Genomic DNA, 17,866 nt, shown 5'->3' with positions numbered 1-17,866 from the left:
ACAGGCTGATTGACCCAGTTTGGCTCAGACGTGCCCTAATGAACTGAATGCTGGCCCATGAGGGTGTCATCTGGACACCCAGCCAGATTCAGAGTTATTCTGTTTAACTGTGTGCTTCTGTCTGACTGTAGTTATTGTTGCTCTGATGAACTGATTCTTGGCATATGAGGGTGTCAGCCTGTCCATGCTGATCAACCCAGCCAGGACAGGTGTGTCACGTTAATCTGCGTGTGTTTGTGTGTATGACTGATTTGGAGACTGGAGGAACCCAGCCCCACTGTATTGAGTCCTGCAAGATAGCTCCATTGGGGGTGAGGGCTTGCAGAAGGGAGAGATACAGCTCTGTATAGAAACACAAGTAACACAAGCAGCACATTGATAGAATTACCGAGACCCTAGCCCTAATAAATGAGCACACCCCAAAGTAGTGGGCAAATCTGGTAACACAAGCTCATTTCAAAATGTAGGAAGGTGCCAAGTTACTTCCACCAGAGCATCAAACGGAGCAAGATGCTGTGGGACAAACAGGCAGAGCTGAACATCCTGCAGCACAAAATCATGCACATACCTGCACATACCTGATGCTCAAGAGGCTGGCGGAGCAACAGAAAGCCATCTTATGGCCTTGCTCAGGGAGACTGGGATCAGTGGCCCCCTGAACAGAGCTGAGTGGCATACAATTTCCCAGATTTTGGTGGTTCTCAAGCCCTTCCTCGAGGCCACCAAGACCTCAGCAGTGGTGATGCCCTCCTTATCCAGGTGATCCCCAGAGTGAGGGAACTTCAGAGCCAAATGGAGAGCTTCCAGGGGATCAATGTTCCTGGATGGGGCAAGCTGCTGTCACCAGATGTGCAGGCACTGGTGAGGTGGCTGAAGGAAGGCATCAGGAAAAGGCTTGATCCCTTGCGGTCCAGTACAATCCATGTGCTGGCCACCATGTGTGACCTGAGGGTGAAGGGCAGTGTAGGCAGGAGTTAAACCCTAAATCATTAGACGGAGGTGCTGGTGAAGAAAGTCAGAGAGGCAGAATGGTGAGGTGTGGGAACATAGAAGAGGGGGATCTACTGTCCCATACTAGCACACCATCCACCAGCCAGTCTCCTCTTCCACCACAGGTTCTGCCAATGTGGGCCAAGGACACGGCTTCTATGGTTTGGTCCAGAGGCATCCAGACCACTCTATTTCCCTCTGTCCCTATAGAACCAGGCCAGGACAGTCAGGAGACTTAAATTAATGTAAATAAATCTGTATATTATTATCACAAGAAAAAGAAACATGGATACACGTATATATGCATGTACATATACAAGATTGTCTTTTATTAGTAGTTGTTTAGGATTGTGAATCCAAAAACAAATGACAAAGCTGAGTGAGGCACTAACATGAGAGGGATGGGGGTGAGGAGGGGAATGCAACTAAGTTATAGGAGATACTTTAGCCAACTAAGCCCAGGGGTAGGGGGAGGGGGGAAGATGGAAGGGGAGGGAGGGGGTCATGATGCTGAGAGAGAAAGAAGATGGATACACACAGACCTGTTACAATGGTTTGCAATGGTGGAAGAAGTGGTTCGAAGAAAAATGTCTCAGTCTAGATAGAGTCTCATTGCAGGGGTCCTCTACGGGTGGAGCGGGGTCGTCTGTTGCTGAAGAATCATCTTGAAGTGAAGGTCCAACTGGTGTGCAGGGGTGGTTCAGGCAGTCACCTCTGGGTATGGTCCAGCGGCGGTTCGTCTGGTGGAGTCAAAGTACTGGTGGTGGCTCATGATGTATTCTGCGTAGATGTCACGGTATCAATGGATGGTGTCAGACACCATGAGGCAGCGCATCAGCTTGGCGTAGTGGCGGGAGATGCTGCAGGCATGCAGGATGCTTTCATTGCTGGGGTCCCGGGCTCCAAGTATTCCCACAATGAGCGTGTCGACCGTCACATCGTAGCCATGGCCCCTCAGGATGTCAGCCAATGGGGAGTACTTCTCTTACTTGCGAGCCTGGGTGCCGGTTAAAGCTTGGCGCTGGTTCTCAAAGGGAATGGTTATGTTTATGATCACAACCTTCTTGGCCTCTTTGTAATGATGACGATGTTGGGTCGCATCTGACTCTCACCACCCGGGTCAGTGCGGTTCATGGAGATCTCCCTTACTGCGGCTGGGATGGCCTTCACCAGGCGGTCCTGGACAGTGTTGTGGTGGAGCTGCCAGGCTCTGGCATGCATCTTGCAGCTGCACAGCACGTGGGGGAGGATATTTGCCATGTAGCCACACCATCAGCACCTCTTGTCCTGGTGACTGAAGCGGACAGCCCTGTTCAGAGGCAGGCAGTTGAGGCGGGTGCAGTAGAGGAAGCGCCAGTCTAAGAAAAATGTGAAGCTCCCACTGGGCATGAAGTGGTTGCTGGAGTCACACTTTGAGGTGATGTTGAAGACCTTGCCCTGGCCGAGTTTGGCCCTCAGGTCGCTGGTGTACTTGTTTCGGATGGCGTCCTTTAGGAACCTCTCCAGGAAGGTCCTCGTGCAGGGCATCACAGTGACATGGTTGTTCAGGGAGACTCCGGTGCTCCTCAGTCCAGGTCCAGGTGCAGCCAATGCATTTCCTGAGGCAGCGCATGGCGTTGCGGGCTTGGCTCCCCACTGTCTCTGCCAAACTCACCCTCCAGCGAGCCACTGAGGAAGGTGGCCAAGTCATGTCCGGTCAGCTGCCTCAGATCCTCTTGTGGGTGGTCTCCTTGAGGACACTGGCAGTACTGATACTTACCATTGCATCCAAGCAGGTCAGGAAGTGGAAGGCGTAGGTGACCACTGCGATGTTGCAGAGGTCTCCCATGTGGGGGACGTTGGCACCTCCTTGCCGGTAGGAAATGTGCAGGACCTCATTGCTAGCCCTTAGCGGCAGGTGCATCCACTTCTTGAGCAGCCACTGGATCTTGGTGTCCGCCTTCTTGAGGGGGGTCTTGGGGACCACCGAGCCTCTCAGGACAAATGCGACATGGGGGATGAGGAAGGTGTTCACCACATCTATCTTCTGCCAGGGGGCCAGCAGGGACTAGTCCAGCTTGTGAGTGTCCTGCATGATCCCATTGATGGTCTCTTCCGGAGTCTGCTTGGCCCAGTGGCCAGTTGGTGTCCCCAGGTAGCAATATACTTCGCTGTTGCATAGGTGCCTCTGGGGCATCTCTGCTGCCAGCATCTCCAGGTGGTGGTTTCAGAGGATGGGCTCGATGAGCAGGTTGGCACCCTGGGTGAGTGTTGCAGGGGACCTGGAGGTAGAGACCAGCCTCCAGGCCTGGAAGAAGTCTTGGTAGAAATCTGGCAGCCCTTGCAGTTCTTGCAGGGAGAAGCCCCGCAAGCTGAGGACCTGCCAGTCCTATTAGAGCCCATGGAAATGGCAGAGGAAAGTGCACCCCAGGTGGCCCCATGCCATGAGGCCACCAACACCATATAGCAGTCACTGAAGGGCCTGAAGGCAGAACACCAGGACCTGGCTGTACAGGCCAACCAGGCACTGGCTACCCTCCTGCAAGGGGAGGCTCAGGACCTCTACAGTGACCAAATGCTATCCAGGACAGAAAAACTCCAGTGCTCATCTCTGGAGTCTCTACAGGACCTCAGGGGGCATAGGCAGGTTGTGTAAGTGGTGCCAGACCATGGACAGGACCAGCTGGTTCAGCACCAGCACTCTCTCAGGCAGAGAAAGACACCTCAGGAGCCCTGCCTGTGCCCAAAGCTGCTCCACCACCCTTGCCTCCAGCTGGTGCCAGTTCTCTGGCAGAGAGGGGTGTGTGGAGGACAGGTAGACCCCCAAGTCAAGCAGCAAGTCTGCACTCCAGCTGATCCACCGGAGCACGGGTAGAAGTAAGCCCACCTACCACCCATCACCCACCACCAGGCCAAAGCTCTTGACCTAGTTGACCTGGGTAGAGAAGGCCTCCTAGTACAGTGCCTGGCAGGCCTCCACTTGTGTCAGGTTGCCTTAGTCGTGGACTATGAGGAGTACATCATCAGCATATGCTGACAGGACCAGCCACACCATCACCCGCTTCCACAGCAGAAAGAGGAAGGGCTCCAGGGCCAAGGTGTATGGCTGGCCTGACAGCAGGCAGCCTTGATGCACCCCTCTCCTGAATGGGATGGATTCCATCAGAGTCCAGTTAAGCTTGACAAAACATTCTGCAGAGACGTATAGTGTGACAGCTGAAAATTATGTCTATTTAATAAAAGTGCTTGCTGAAGGCTCTATGAAGATTAGACCAAGGGTTTTTCTATCATTCATTTAAATATTAAGCTATATGTTGTTGCTAATAGCCTAATTAAATTTTAAGATGTAGTAAAGCCTTTTATAAAGTAAGGCCTAGTAAATTTAGCAAAGCCTTGAAGTAGTAAGGCCCTGTGGCATAGTTAAAATTAACTTTATCAAAGGAATGCAAGGCTTGTACTGCTGTTGGTCAGTCAAAGGGTAGTTGAAGTAAAAAGAATCTGAATGGCTGTAAGTTATCAGCACAGGTCAGAAGTTATAAATTGGCTGAAACATCCAGAAATCATTCATAAGGAAGATACAGCTCTGTGAAGAGGATCAGCTGTTGACCTGGATCAGTGGGCCTGTAGATCTTGAGGATCCCAAGGACTGAATACCAGGGTCCTTCCTGGTTATCTCTCGGACAGTGCTGATCGGGGACACCTGACTTTGCTGAGCTTTGTGGAAAGAGAAACTTGTCGTATATCAGGCATCAAAGGGGACTGCCAATAAGTTGCCAACATGAATTCTTCTTGTCTGTCATTGTTTGTCTTGTTACTATGTGTAGTTGTGTTTTTGTTAAGTCAAAAAACCTTTCTTACCATTCTACCCCCTGCCTACACTCTCAATCAATCACGAACCCTCTACTGGTGGCTGGGACAGTATAGCACCTAGAGAGCCCAGAAGAAGTGAAAGGCCTGCAGCATGCCTGTGAGGTACCCATGATCCACTCTGTAAAATGCCTTCTCCTGGTCCAGGGATAAGAGGGTGAAAGACAGGCCCTCCTGGTGCACTAGCTCCAGGAGGTCTCAAACCAGGTACAGGTTGTTGAAGATGGAACATCCAAGCACCATGTATGTCTGGTAAGGATGGATCACATCCATCAGCACAGACCACAGGCACAGCAAGATGGCCTTTACTATCACCTTGTAGTCCATGCAGAGGAAGGACACGGGATGCCGGTTCCTCAGGTCACAGGTGTGGAAGAAATCAAACTTCCTTTGTAGTTCAATCAGAATTGACAGAGCCAGCTTTTTTTATTTAGGGCTATACTGTGATCACGGAGGATTTCATACAGCAAGGGGAATCACGCACTTGTCTGTTTCAAAGGAATCCTCCCCCTCTCTAAGATTTCAAGCATTTTTATACTTAAGACAGATAAAGAGAAAAAAAAATACAACCTTGGAGAAACTAAAGCAAGTTTACTTAATTGGACATCTGTGCACAGGGTAATAAGACATGCAGGATTCCTTATCTCAAAACATGCAACTTAAATAAGCAGTATCAGCTCTTCTGGTCTTTGTCTGTTTTTCTAGTCAAGTAGGCTAGAAGCCCGACTAAATTTGTTACCACATGGGGATTTCCACTCTTTGGCAGGAGTGTCAGCACAGCCCTCCAGCATGACAGTGGGGGTTCCTCACTTCCCTTAGATTCAGCCCAGACCATGGCAAAGTCCGGGCTGAGGATGTCTCAGAAGGCCTGGTAGAACTCCGCGGTCAGCTCATCGATGCACGGTGCCTTGTTGCCAGGCACCAGGTGGAGGGTGGCAGAAAACTCAGCCAGAGTGACAGGAGCTTCCACATGGACCTGGTCACCCAGGCTGACCAGTGGGAGTTCTTCCCACAGGGTGTGACAGTCTTTGGCATCAGTTGAATTCAAGGAGAAGAGCTCTTCATAGAAGGAGCACTCTGGCGCATCTCACTTGGATCTGTGAAGGGGGTGCCATCACCCATCAGAAGGCAGGTGTGTACTTCTTGGCCCCCCACCTCATCTCCAGGGCATAGAAGAAGTGGGAGCCATGGTCCATCTCCCAAAGGAGCTGGATGCTGAAGCAGAGAAATGCACCACAGGGGCAGTGGTCGTCCAGAACACAAAGCTCTTCTCGCCTCTCCCAACATTCTCTGCAGAGGGATGGGTTGGTTGGGTCGGTGGCCAGGTGCCTCTCCAGCTCTAGCACTTCCCACTTGAGTTGCTCCTGTACCCCCTCCCTTTGCCAGGTGTGCCCCCAAGTGTAGCTGCAGCAAAAAAGCTGGATGCACACCTTCCCCACTTCCTATCATCTCTGAGCTGAGGGGAAAGCTGCTCATTGCTCCCACCAGGTGTGAAAGAGCCTCACCCCCGAGCAGCCTCGGGAGAAGCGAGGCAGGTCCCGCCGCTCCAGTAAACTGTCGGCGGCTGCGGGGCGCGGGGCGCGATATAGGCGGTGCAGCCGTGGTGGGGGTGAGATTGCCCGCAGGCCACCGAGCGGGCCTGACTCCGGAGGTGAGCTTCCCATGGGACCCCAAGGCACGAGGCTTAATTACCTCCCCCAGGTGTGCGGCAGTGCTGGCGGGCACAAAAGCAGCACTGGCGCAGAGAAGTGGCGGACCGGAAGGGCTGGGAGAGGAGCGAATCCCCGGCGGAAACTCTGATCGGCGGAGGCGTCCTGACTCGTGCCTGGCACGCATGTTTTGGGGAAAGGGTAAGGCCCCGCAGGGGCAAGGCACTAGGGGTGACAAGCCCCAAAGTCAGTTGAGACAGTTGTGAAGGCTGGGGGGGGGCACCCCGCCCCAGCTGAGGGCTGTTTGGCCGGTAGCCGGAAGAAGCAGGCTACAGGCCTCGGCCACAGTGCATTGGGACCAGAGACAGAGCTGCCCAGGCGGGGCAGGCACGCTCCGGTGACAGACGGCGGACCCCTAATAGAGAAACAAAAGCCTCCCGAGAGAGGCGAGCAGGACTTGCAGGGACCCAGAGGCAGACACCCGTACGGGAACTGACTGTTTGGCTTACGGGTTACTCACTTTGCGGTGGACATTTTGAGGCGTTGTCCCAACCCCCACCCACCAGATGGGAGGCTAGGTGGATAACCCAGACTTGGTCACGGAGCCCCGGGCGAGGGTGTAGGGGAGGAAGGAGCCCTCAAGGATCTTGGATCCGGATCGACAGGAGGTCCCACTTCCGGACGTGCACATGCCATCATAATCACACTGAACCAAGGAAACATCGAAGTCGTGTCAGGTGGACCTGGTGTGAGCATCCCCGGAGCAGGGGCCACAACCGGGGATTAGTGGACACTCATCCGTAGGCGCCCTAGCGAGCGTACTCATCAATGGACGCATCGACACCAGGCCATCCAGAACTTCCAGAAAGCCTCCCTGAAACCCACAGCCTCCATCAGACTGGAACTGAAATGCCAGTAGGCTGACCCTGGATGCCCAGGCCCTAGCATGGCCTGGGCCTAGACAAGGTGGTGATCACTGAAAGGGGTCGGCCAGATGCCAGAGGAGTGGGCCTGGGCAAAGTGTGGCAAAGAGATATAAACCTGGTCCAATCAGGAGTGGCATGCCTGCTCCTCCCCCACCCTCACATAGGTGAAGGCTGGGGGGTCAGTAGGGTGACAGGCACGCCAGACATTGTCAGAAAAACAATATAACCCATGAAAAGCAGATGACCCCTTGCTGAACAGATGATCTAATGCTGAACTTAAAGATAGCCTTTTGCTGACCTTTCCCTAAGCTTAAAAAAAAAAAACCTTTTGCTGACAGTAAGCAAAACCGTAAATCTTTTGCTGACAAGGTTAACCACAGAACCAGTTCCAGACAGTCTAAAGTTATTTTATGTGTCTTGCAACTTTGTAACAGCAAACGGAAGAGCTTGAATGCGTGTGCAGCTATGTAACGGTTAATGTATAAATATCAAGCTGTAAACTCAGGTCGGGGGGCTTTTTGTCTTTGGGCATTAAGCATCCCTCTGCAGAGCAATAAATCATCTTGCTGACACCCCCTCGTTCTCAGCCTAATTGATCGTGGCTAGGAACGAGCCCAGAGATGGGAGGTGGCCAATGCTCCTCAATGTATGAGCACACCCTTCGATGAATGGGTGCTATACAGTAGCTGGCCAATTTCCTCAACAAAATTGGTGACCTAGATGGGACCCTAGCTCTCTGGATTGGTGCCACCGCCCCCACGACAACGTCCAGCTGGCAAAAGAGGGTAAGTTTCCCCACAGTGTCCTTGTTGTGGGAGCGGGCAGCCCTAAGTCGGAGGTAAGGTGATCTCAAATCTTTTAAGGGTAGGAGTGTCAGCTATATGCCCTGAGTATGGTGCTTCTCAGACACAAAATTAATTGTTTGTTTTATAGTGTGCCAAATTAATTGTTTGTTTCATGATGTGTCATTCTGAGTACAGCCAGTCTCAGGTTCCTTGTTATCTGTGTCTCTGTCTGTCTGTCTGTCTGTTTCTTAGGCCTGTCTTCTCCCGGTTCCTCAATCTGGTGACACAGGCAACCGTACAGCGTTGTCCGTCCAACCCTTTTGGGCCAGGAAAGCTGTGTGGTGCAATTTTTGTCTCCATTCACACACAGAGGAATCGATTTCTAATCTTACCTTTTCTCTTTGATAAGTCCCCTTTCCTGTTTGGGGAACTGGTTAGGTCTGGTTTAAAAAGTCGACTCTGGTATTCTGGTTTAAAGGCAAAGGCTTACCCCACCAAGGGAGACAGGATGGGACAGACGGGGCCAGTCCCTGTCCCACCGGGAAGTCCCCTTGGAATTGTCCTTTCTGGTTGAGCTAAAATCCTGGGAACTGGTCAGGTTAATAAGCTTAAATTGATCCAGCTATCTACAACTGTCTGGCCTGGATACACTTATGAGGATCCAAGCCGACAGTGGCCCAGTCTTGGTTCTTTTGACCAAGAAACCCTGAGGTACCTCAGAAGATCTCTGGAAGATCCTCAACACCATCAGATGAATTACTGGTATGTCTGAGCCAATGCTGCAAGTGAAAAAAAAAAGGTTCCTTGGACTTCTCTAAAAAAGTAAACCTGACACCTGGCTCTGCTCCAGGTTGGTCCTAAAAACCCCTCTGAAACTCTGCCACCTACATATACTCCAGCTGCCCCTAAGTCAGAAGAAGATGAGTGGTGTGCATCAGGACCACCACCACTCCTGGTGCCAGTCACACCCCCGCCCCCCGCATCCACCGCTTCAAGTGAACGTTCCTCCGACAACAAAACAGGAAGTTCTTCCCATGTTGACACACACGAGAAGTTAAATAAAGAAACAGCTGCCTGCTCGTTTAGCTCCGCTGCATCAATACCCTATTGCCACACAGGAAGGAATCCAATATCCATATACGCATGTCCCGTTCAATCCTCAAGACCTTGTCCTGTGGCAAACTAACACCTCCAAGTTTAGAGACGACCCAGAGTCAGTGAGACACAGAATAGAAACCATAATCGATACCCACAACCCTACATGGACAGATATGAATCAGCTTTTAGATGCTTTTCTCAGCAAAGAGGAGAAAGCAGAGATTATAAACCAAGGAAATCAGTGGGTGTCAGAAGACACGCAAAATAGAACTAATTGGCCGGTCCAAGATCCTGGATGGGATCCAAATGCTGAGGGCAGCAATAATCTGTTGCACTTGCAACATGCCTGACTATCCCTTTTAGAAGGACTAAAAAGAGCGGGCAAAAAAAGAGCAGACTGGACCAAAGTCCAGGCTATTAAGGACCAAATGAACACCCGAGTGATTACTGTCAAAAGGCTCCTAAGCACTATGAATAGACACGGTGGTGATTTCGACGCCAGCAGCCTTGCCAATCAAATGATAGTAAATTCTGCATTTGTTGGTCAAGCAACTGATGATATAAGAAAATATATCACTAAGCACCACCCTGATTGGACCACCAAAAAGCTTCCCCAGCTAGTTGATCTGGCTTCCTATGTCTTTGACCGATGCCCCGAGGTCCAGAAGGAAGAAAAATTAAAACTGAAGCAAACGGAAGTGAATATGTTAGCAGCTGCCCTCACTCAACCCTTCCTAAAAGAGACTAAATCACACCCCCGGCAACGCTACGGCCGAGGCCGAGGCCGAGGCCGAGGGAGAGGGTGGGAACAAGACAGACCCAGTACTTGGTCTTCCCAGCCCTTCAACCAACCAACAAGGGGACCTCAATCAAATAATACCTGCAATTATTGCAAACAAAGAGGGCACTGGAAACGAGATTGCCCGGTCTGCCCATGAGGGACCCCTGCACTATTTAACGCTCTCCGCATGCCTGCCCTGCCCGAAGTTGACCACTACCAACAATACCTGAAGGAGTCACCTGAACTTGAGGATTGACATAAGGGGGGGCTCTTCCACGAGATGAACTTTGGGGATTTTAATGAAACTTCACACAAATTAGAATGTCCATCCTCTGAACCATCTATTAACCTAGAAGTCCAGGGTCAGATATACAAATGTTTAATTGATACTGGCGCAGATCTTTCTTCACTGGGTGTCTCCCCAAGTCAGGCCAAATTAAGGGTAGCAAAAACTGAATGGGTGGTGGGAGTCTCATGAAAGCCCTTTAGTGTCCCTTATAGTGTTCCTATGAAAGTCACCACTGGACCCTTAACAACTGAGCATGCTTTCTTACTCTCAAGTGGATCACCTGTTAACTTATTGGGGAGAGATCTGCTCTGCAAGCTCCATGCCACCTTGCAGTGTAGCCCAAACGGAATCCAAATTACTGTCCCCAGTACTAACCTCTTGGCCTTTCAGGCCATGCTTAATGAGTCTGAGTGCCCTTCTCTCCCTGAAGCTCTCCAAACTTTGCCCAAATCACTATGGGGATGGACCCCCACAGCAGTAGGGCTCCTTAAATCTGGTACCCCAGTCAGTATCCAAACAAAGCCAGGTCAACCGCCATTGGTACCCCAGTATCTCCTGTCCAAAGAGGCGGAAGAAGGCTTAGAACCACGGGTGACTAGCTATTTAGAACAGGGAATACTGAAGGAGTGTCTCTCACCCTGTAACACCCCCATCCTTCCAGTCAAAAAACCTAAACCCGGTCCTGATGGTAAACCCATGTACCAGTTTGTACAAGACCTTCGGGCAATTAACAGTTATGTTATTCCATGGCACTCCGTAGTTCCAAATCCGACTACTATTGTTACAACCATCCCAGCCACAGCAATTTGCTACACTGTCATCGACCTGTGTACAGCTTTCTTCAGTATTCCCATACACCCAGATTCACAGTACTTGTTTGCTTTCACTTGGAAAAAGAGACAGCTAACCTGGACTTGATTACCCCAAGGGTATGTGGAATACCCCACGCTGTTTTCACTAATCCTACATAAAGATTTATCTGCGGTCACTCTATCCTGAGAGACTGCTTTGATTGTTTATGTAGATGACCTCTTGCTAGCTTCAAACAGCACAGAGAGCTGTCGAGGAGACACTGCAAGGTTACTCTCTGCCCTTGCAGAACAAGGACATAAAGTGTCTCCCTCAAAGCTACAATACTGTCAGCCTGAAGTGGAGTATCTAGGCTATATACTCAAAGCAGGCACCAGAAAGTTATCACCCAGACACTTATGAGCCATTCAAGATCTCCCACGGCCCCAGAATAAGAGGCAAATCCATGCACTCTTAGGCATGGCAGGATTTTGCAGACCCTGGATCCTGGCCTCTGGGGAAATAGTCCGTCCTTTAGTTCAAGCTACTGCTAAAGAAGCCGAGGATCCTGTTCACTGGTCTAAAGATAAAGAACAAGCATTTCACCAAATAAAACATGCCCTCATGACTGCACCAGCTCTGGGCCTCCCTGACTATACTAAACCTTTTATCTTATACATTCATGAAAACAAAGGAGTGGCTTCTGGAGTACTGACGCAACCCTGGGGAGATCAGCCTTGACCAGTCGCATACTACTCAGTTCAACTAGACCCGGTCGCCCAAGGAGCTGTTTCGTGCCTTTGCTCCGTCGCTGCCACCGCAACACTGGTACAGCGAGCCCAAGATCTGGTCTTGGGCCACCTGCTTATCATAAGAGTGCCACATTCAGTCAAGGCTCTCCTCCTCCAGCATAACACTCAGCATTTCTCAAACCAGAGACTCAACTGATATGAAGTCCTTTTGCTGACATCTGAAAACATCACCATACAGCGGTGTGCACAAGTCAACCCAGCCACCCTTCTGCCAAAGGCAGATGAAGGACAGCTATACCATAATTGCTGTAAATCGGTTGAGTATGTGGAAAAACCCTGGAGTGACCTTAAAGATCAACCCTTGCATAACCCAGACTATGTTCTCTTCACTGATGGATCGTCGTCGGTCATCAAAGGCACAAGACATGCATGGTACACAGTAACCACAGTGCATTAGGTTTGGGAAGCCAAGCCTCTTGCACCAGGTACCAGTGTCCAAGCTGCAAAACTTATTGTCTTGCAAAAAGCATGTGAGCTCACCACAAACTGTTCAGTAACCTTTTTTACTGACTCTTGATATGCGTTTGGTATTTGTCATGTGACTGGCCAACTGTGGAAGCAACGAGGATTTCTCACCTCGAATGGACATTCAATCGCTAATGCCACAGAAGTCAACAATCTTCTGAACGCTATCCTGTTACCCAAAGAAATCGCAGTTATCCACTGTCCAGGGCACTCCAAAGACAGTACTGAGATTGCTGCCGGGAACCATATGGCTGATGCAGCTGCAAAGGCAGTGGCCATTCAACCTGTTTCTAATATCTCTAACTCTCACCTCTTATGCATTACATTATCCAGCCCAAACTCCATATACCAGCACCTTCAACTGACAGAAGTCCAGGACTGAAAGACCAAATATGAAGGCACTGAAGGGACAGATGGCATTTGGCAAGTACCTGACAGGTGTCCCATCACCCTGAGAGCTGTTCTTCGCACGCTTGCCCAAGCAGCCCATTGTCTAAACCACTCTGGTAAAGAAAATCTAGCGCACAATGTTCTCCGTAACTGGTTCGCACCTGGCATCTATGTGGAAGCCGCCAGGATTATCAATTCCTGCCCTGTATGCCAAGCATTTAATCACAAAACAAGAAAAAGTATTCACAAAAGGGGGAGGCCATGGGCCTATCTACCATTTCAAAGACTCCAGGTTGATTATATAGACTTACCAAAGGCCTTCCACTATAAGCTTTGTTTAGTGGTAATTAACCAGCTCACTGGATGGCCAGAAGCTTTCCCTGCTTTGCGAGCAGATGCCTCGACTGTAGCCAAAGCCCTCCTTAGAGGCATTGTACCAAAATTCGGACTCCCCAAAGTTATTGAATCAGATCAAGACTCACACTTTACTGAAAGGACAGTGCAAGAGGTGTATAAAGCCTTAGGAATTCAAGCACAGTTTCATACCTGTCTGCGGGTCCGACCACACTGGTGCTGGTACAGGTGCCCGTGGATCGTTATAGGCTCGCTCTACCTCCCAGGTGTGGCCCCCGCTCCAGGTATGCTCCTGCCAGGTCCGCCTGCCATGACTTCAATGTTGTTTTCCTTTGGTTCAGTGAATTCCCTGGTGCGTACACGTCCAAAAGTGGGACCTCCTGTCCGGTCCGGTTTGGGTCCTTGAGGGCTCCTGCCTCCCCTACACCCTCACCCGGGCCTCCGTAAGTAACTCCGGGTTGCCCACCTTTCCCCTTGTCCGCTGGGGTGGGCAACTCCTCAAAAGCAAAAAATGTACAGTTAGTGTCCTGTAAGCCGCTCTGCCAACTCCCGGCCGGGGCTGGCTCCGGTTTTCTTTTTGAGTCCTGTCTGTCTCCTTCTGGAGACCTTTGTTCCCCGGCTGGGGTTCACAGTTTGAGGCTAGAGCCCCTGTTACCTCATGAGGCTCTGCCCCCTGCACCGCGCCCCGCGGCCTGGGTCTGCAACCTACCGCCTCTGGCTGCCCGGCGCTCCGGCTGGTGCTGGGGTGAGGGAAACTCCCCCCCCCAGCCTTCAGAATCCTTTGAATGGCCCTCAGGGCCTTTCGCCCCTCGTGTCCTACCCCTGCGGGGCCCTACCCTTGCTCCAGAACACTCTCGCAGGACGCAGGCCAGCCGTCCGCCGCTCTGAGCTTCCGCCGGGGCTCTGATCCTCCCCTGGCTCTTCCGGTCCTCCTTCTCCCTGCGCCGGCGCCGTTTTTGAGCTTGCCGGCACCCTGGCGCACCTGGGGAAGGCAATTAGGGCAGGTGCCACGAGGCACTGCGTGGGGCTTGCCCCCCCGAGCCGAACCCACTCGGCGGTTGGGGCGCGATCTCGCCCTGAGTCTCGCCGCTGCCACACGTTCCTGCGCACAGCCGGGCTGGATTTACCGCTCCCAGGGCTGCCTGGGGCTGGGCCTCTCTCACACCGGGGCGGCCTGGGGCCGGGGCTCTCTCACAATACCCCTTACCACCCACAATCCTCAGGTCAGGTAGAAAGGTTAAACCTATCTCTGAAAACCCTTTTAGGAAAGATCTGTCTCAGAACCAAATTAAAACGGCCTGAAGCCTTGCCCATTGTTTTGTTTGCTCTTAAAACTAAGCCAGGCAAACCTCTAAATCTGTCACCCTATGAGTTATTGTTTGGTCATCCCCCACCGTTGTACAAAGAGTGGCAAAGTCCACATGTAAGGCTATTTGGGGGAGATGAAAAGTTAACTGATTATGTCTTGTCATTACAGCAGTCTCTCAGTTCTCTTCACAGGTCCGCAGCATTGGTACAACCAGTACCCCTTGACACCAATCTCCATCCGTACTGACCCGGCGATTGGGTGTGGATCAAAAAGCATCAATGACAGAACTGTTTGGCACCGTGGTGGGAAGGTCCCTTTCAAGTCCTGAAGACAACTCACACTGGGGTCAAAGTTGCCAAGAAGAAATCCTGGATCCACCATAGCCACTTGAAACCCGGAGAAAAGCCAACATCGCCAGCACCACCAGAGAAGCAAGCTGTTCTGCCCTTAAAACTTACAAAGACTGTAGGAAACACATGGCATGTTAAGAGCCCGTTAGACACCTCCTAAGCTACAGATAGTACTTTCTTTACTTACTATACTTGTTATAGAATGTACGTTTACATCTTGTATTATTGCTTATGGAAAAAAAAACTGTTTGCACATGCAATGCAGAACTTGTCATATACACTCAAAAATGACAACCCCTGATGTCAGCCACTGAGCTTACACTCACGGCTGAAAGGGGAGAATTGTCAGAAAAACAGTATAACCCGTGAAAAGCAGATGACCCCTTGCTGAACAGATGATCTAATGCTGAACTTAAAGATAGCCTTTTGCTGACCTTTCCCTAAGCTTAACCCCACCTTTTGCTGACAGTAAGCAAAACCGTAAATCTTTTGCTGACAAGGTTAACCACAGAACCAGTTCCAAACAGTTTAAAGTTATCTTATGTGTCTTGCAACTTTGTAACAGCAAATGGAAGAGCTTGAATGTGCGCGCAGCTATGTAATGGTTAATGTATAAATATCAAGCTGTAAACTCAGGTCGGGGGGCTTTTTGTCTTTGGGCATTAAGCATCCCTCTGCAGAGCAATAAATCATCTTGCCAACACCGCCTCATTCTCGGCCTAATTGGTCGTGGCTAGGAACGAGCCCAGAGACGGGAGGTGGCCAGTGCTCCTCAGTGTATGAGCACACCCTTCGATGTATGGGTGCTACACACTAGCTGGCCAGTTTCCTCAACAACGTCCACCAGGGAGTAGTCCATCAGGATCTCCCTGAGGACACCCACAATGGCCTGGTTCCACTCCCTGCCCAACAAGTCTTGTGCATCTAGGATGACATTGAAGTCTCCACAAAGGACCAGGCACTCGCAAGTGTTGAGGGTGTCGATATATGTGGCCACCTGGTGGAAAAAATCCCCCAACTCCTGGTCCCTTGCACATTCAGAAGGTTCAGAACCAGCCCCTGCATCTGGACTCAGAGGTGCAGCAGATGGCCTGGCACCACCTCAATGTCCTGGAGAACCTCCGCTTCAGGCCTGGGGAGAACAGGGTGTCCACCCAGCATGAGATGGCTGAGAGATGACTAAAAAGGACCCTGCCTCCCCACTCCAGCCACCAATTTCTCTCATCAGCTGGAGTTGTCAGGGTCTCCTGCAAGAATACCATGAGGTACCCCCCCTCCTGAAGGAAGAAGAGCACCCGGCACCTCCAGAGACCCTTCCTACAGCCGTGGATGTTGAGGGTCATGATCTTAGATGACATTATGGTTGGGGGTGTGGAGTAAAATGTTCAGCAGGGACCTCATGCATCTCAACGTCTGGTGTGGGGCCTACTGGTTCATGAGGCACTCTCCCATATGTATAGAGGACATCTATGAAACTGTGGGCTCACCTATAGATCTGGGTGTTGCAGCTTTTGGGCCCCTCGCCTTCCCCCCTCCCCCCAGTGCCCTTGCAGTGGCAAGGATGCTGTCAAAATCTCCCCAGTGGTCCAAGGCTAGCTGTAACTTTCTGGCAGACCGGCAGCTGTAGTCACCGGGGGGTGTAGTCAAGAAACACAAGTAACTCATCTCTGGGGACCACTGGGACCAAGAGGTCTGCAGGCTCCATGGAGCCTGCTGGTTCTTGGGTATCCTCCTCCTGGTCCTGGGGCTCAGAGGGCTCCTTAGGCACCATCTGAACCCCTCGGTTTCCTAAGACCCCGGACTGTGGTTGGGATTGGGAGAGCTCAGCAGCCCACTGTGAAGGAGGCCCACCCTTTGTGGCGCTTTGTGTTCTGGACAACCACTGCCTCTGTGGTGCATTTCTCTGCTTCAGCATCCAGCTCCTTTGGGAGATGGACCATGGCTCCCACTTCTTCTATGCCCTGGAGATGAGGTGGGGGGCCAAGAAGTACCACCCTTCTGGTGGGTGATGGCACCCCCCTTACAGATCCAGGTGAGATGTGCCAGAGTGCTCCTTCTATGAAGAGCTCTTCTCCTTGAATTCAACTGATGCCAAAGACTGTCACACTCTGTGGGAAGAACTCCCACTGGTCAGCATGGGTGTGGGTGGGGCTCCTTCACAGGATGGTGGGGTAGAATTGGGGCCCCAGGGGGTCTGTGCAGGGTCCCTGATGAGATTGACCCATTGATTAGGGGACCCCACTGTGACCCCCTCTGGTGTAGGACTATGGGGTAGGCTGGAGGTGAGGTTTTCCTGGCAGAGGCAGGGAAGAGATACACCAGGCACTGGAGTGGCTCCAGTGTCTGCCTTGGGGTCCTGGGAAAGGGGACCTCCTCCATTAGGTCTCACCAAGGTGAGCCCTAGGGCCTCTGTATCCCCCAGTTCATCAGAGGGAGGAACCTCTGCTGCCAGCCCTTCCTTTGGGTAGGCCTAAGCCTCGGCACCCATGGTTTCCAGGGCTAGGCCCTGTTCAGCAGATTGAGGGGCCTCCTCCATGGACTCCTGTTCAGGACCATGCAGCAGCCCTGAAACCTACTTCACAGGGATCACCTGTTTGATCTTTCTTGGGGTTGGGGTTTCAGGCACAGCTGGGGAGGCCCCGGAGGCTGAGCCAATCCTTCCTCTGGTGTGGTGATCTTGGGACGGGGAGAGGAGCCCTCCATGTCAGAGGGCTTTAGTTGTGCCTGGGCCTTCCTCTTGGCTTTACACCCAGAAGCGACCTGCATCCACTTAGCCATGGGGTGGTCCTCAGGTGAACAGGCTCCAACAAGAGAAGGTGAGAGTCATGGGGGCTGGTGCAGCCATGATAGGGGTATGACTAGGGGCAGGGTGGCCCTGTTCCCTCTCTCCTTTTGGTTGCTGCTGCCCTCCCTGGGACTCTGCTAAACTTGGTTGGGGGGCAGAGTCCCTTGAGCTCATGGTGGGGGGGCTCATAGTTGTGGCTGGGGTGCCAGGAGTGTGTGGGGGGGTGGGACACCAGTGGTAGGGGCACC

This window comes from Crocodylus porosus, unplaced genomic scaffold, assembly GCF_001723895.1.
Source record: "Crocodylus porosus isolate Cpor-Errol unplaced genomic scaffold, CroPor_comp1, whole genome shotgun sequence".
Lineage (NCBI taxonomy): Eukaryota > Metazoa > Chordata > Crocodylia > Crocodylidae > Crocodylus > Crocodylus porosus.
Note: the sequence above shows the minus strand (reverse complement) of the source record.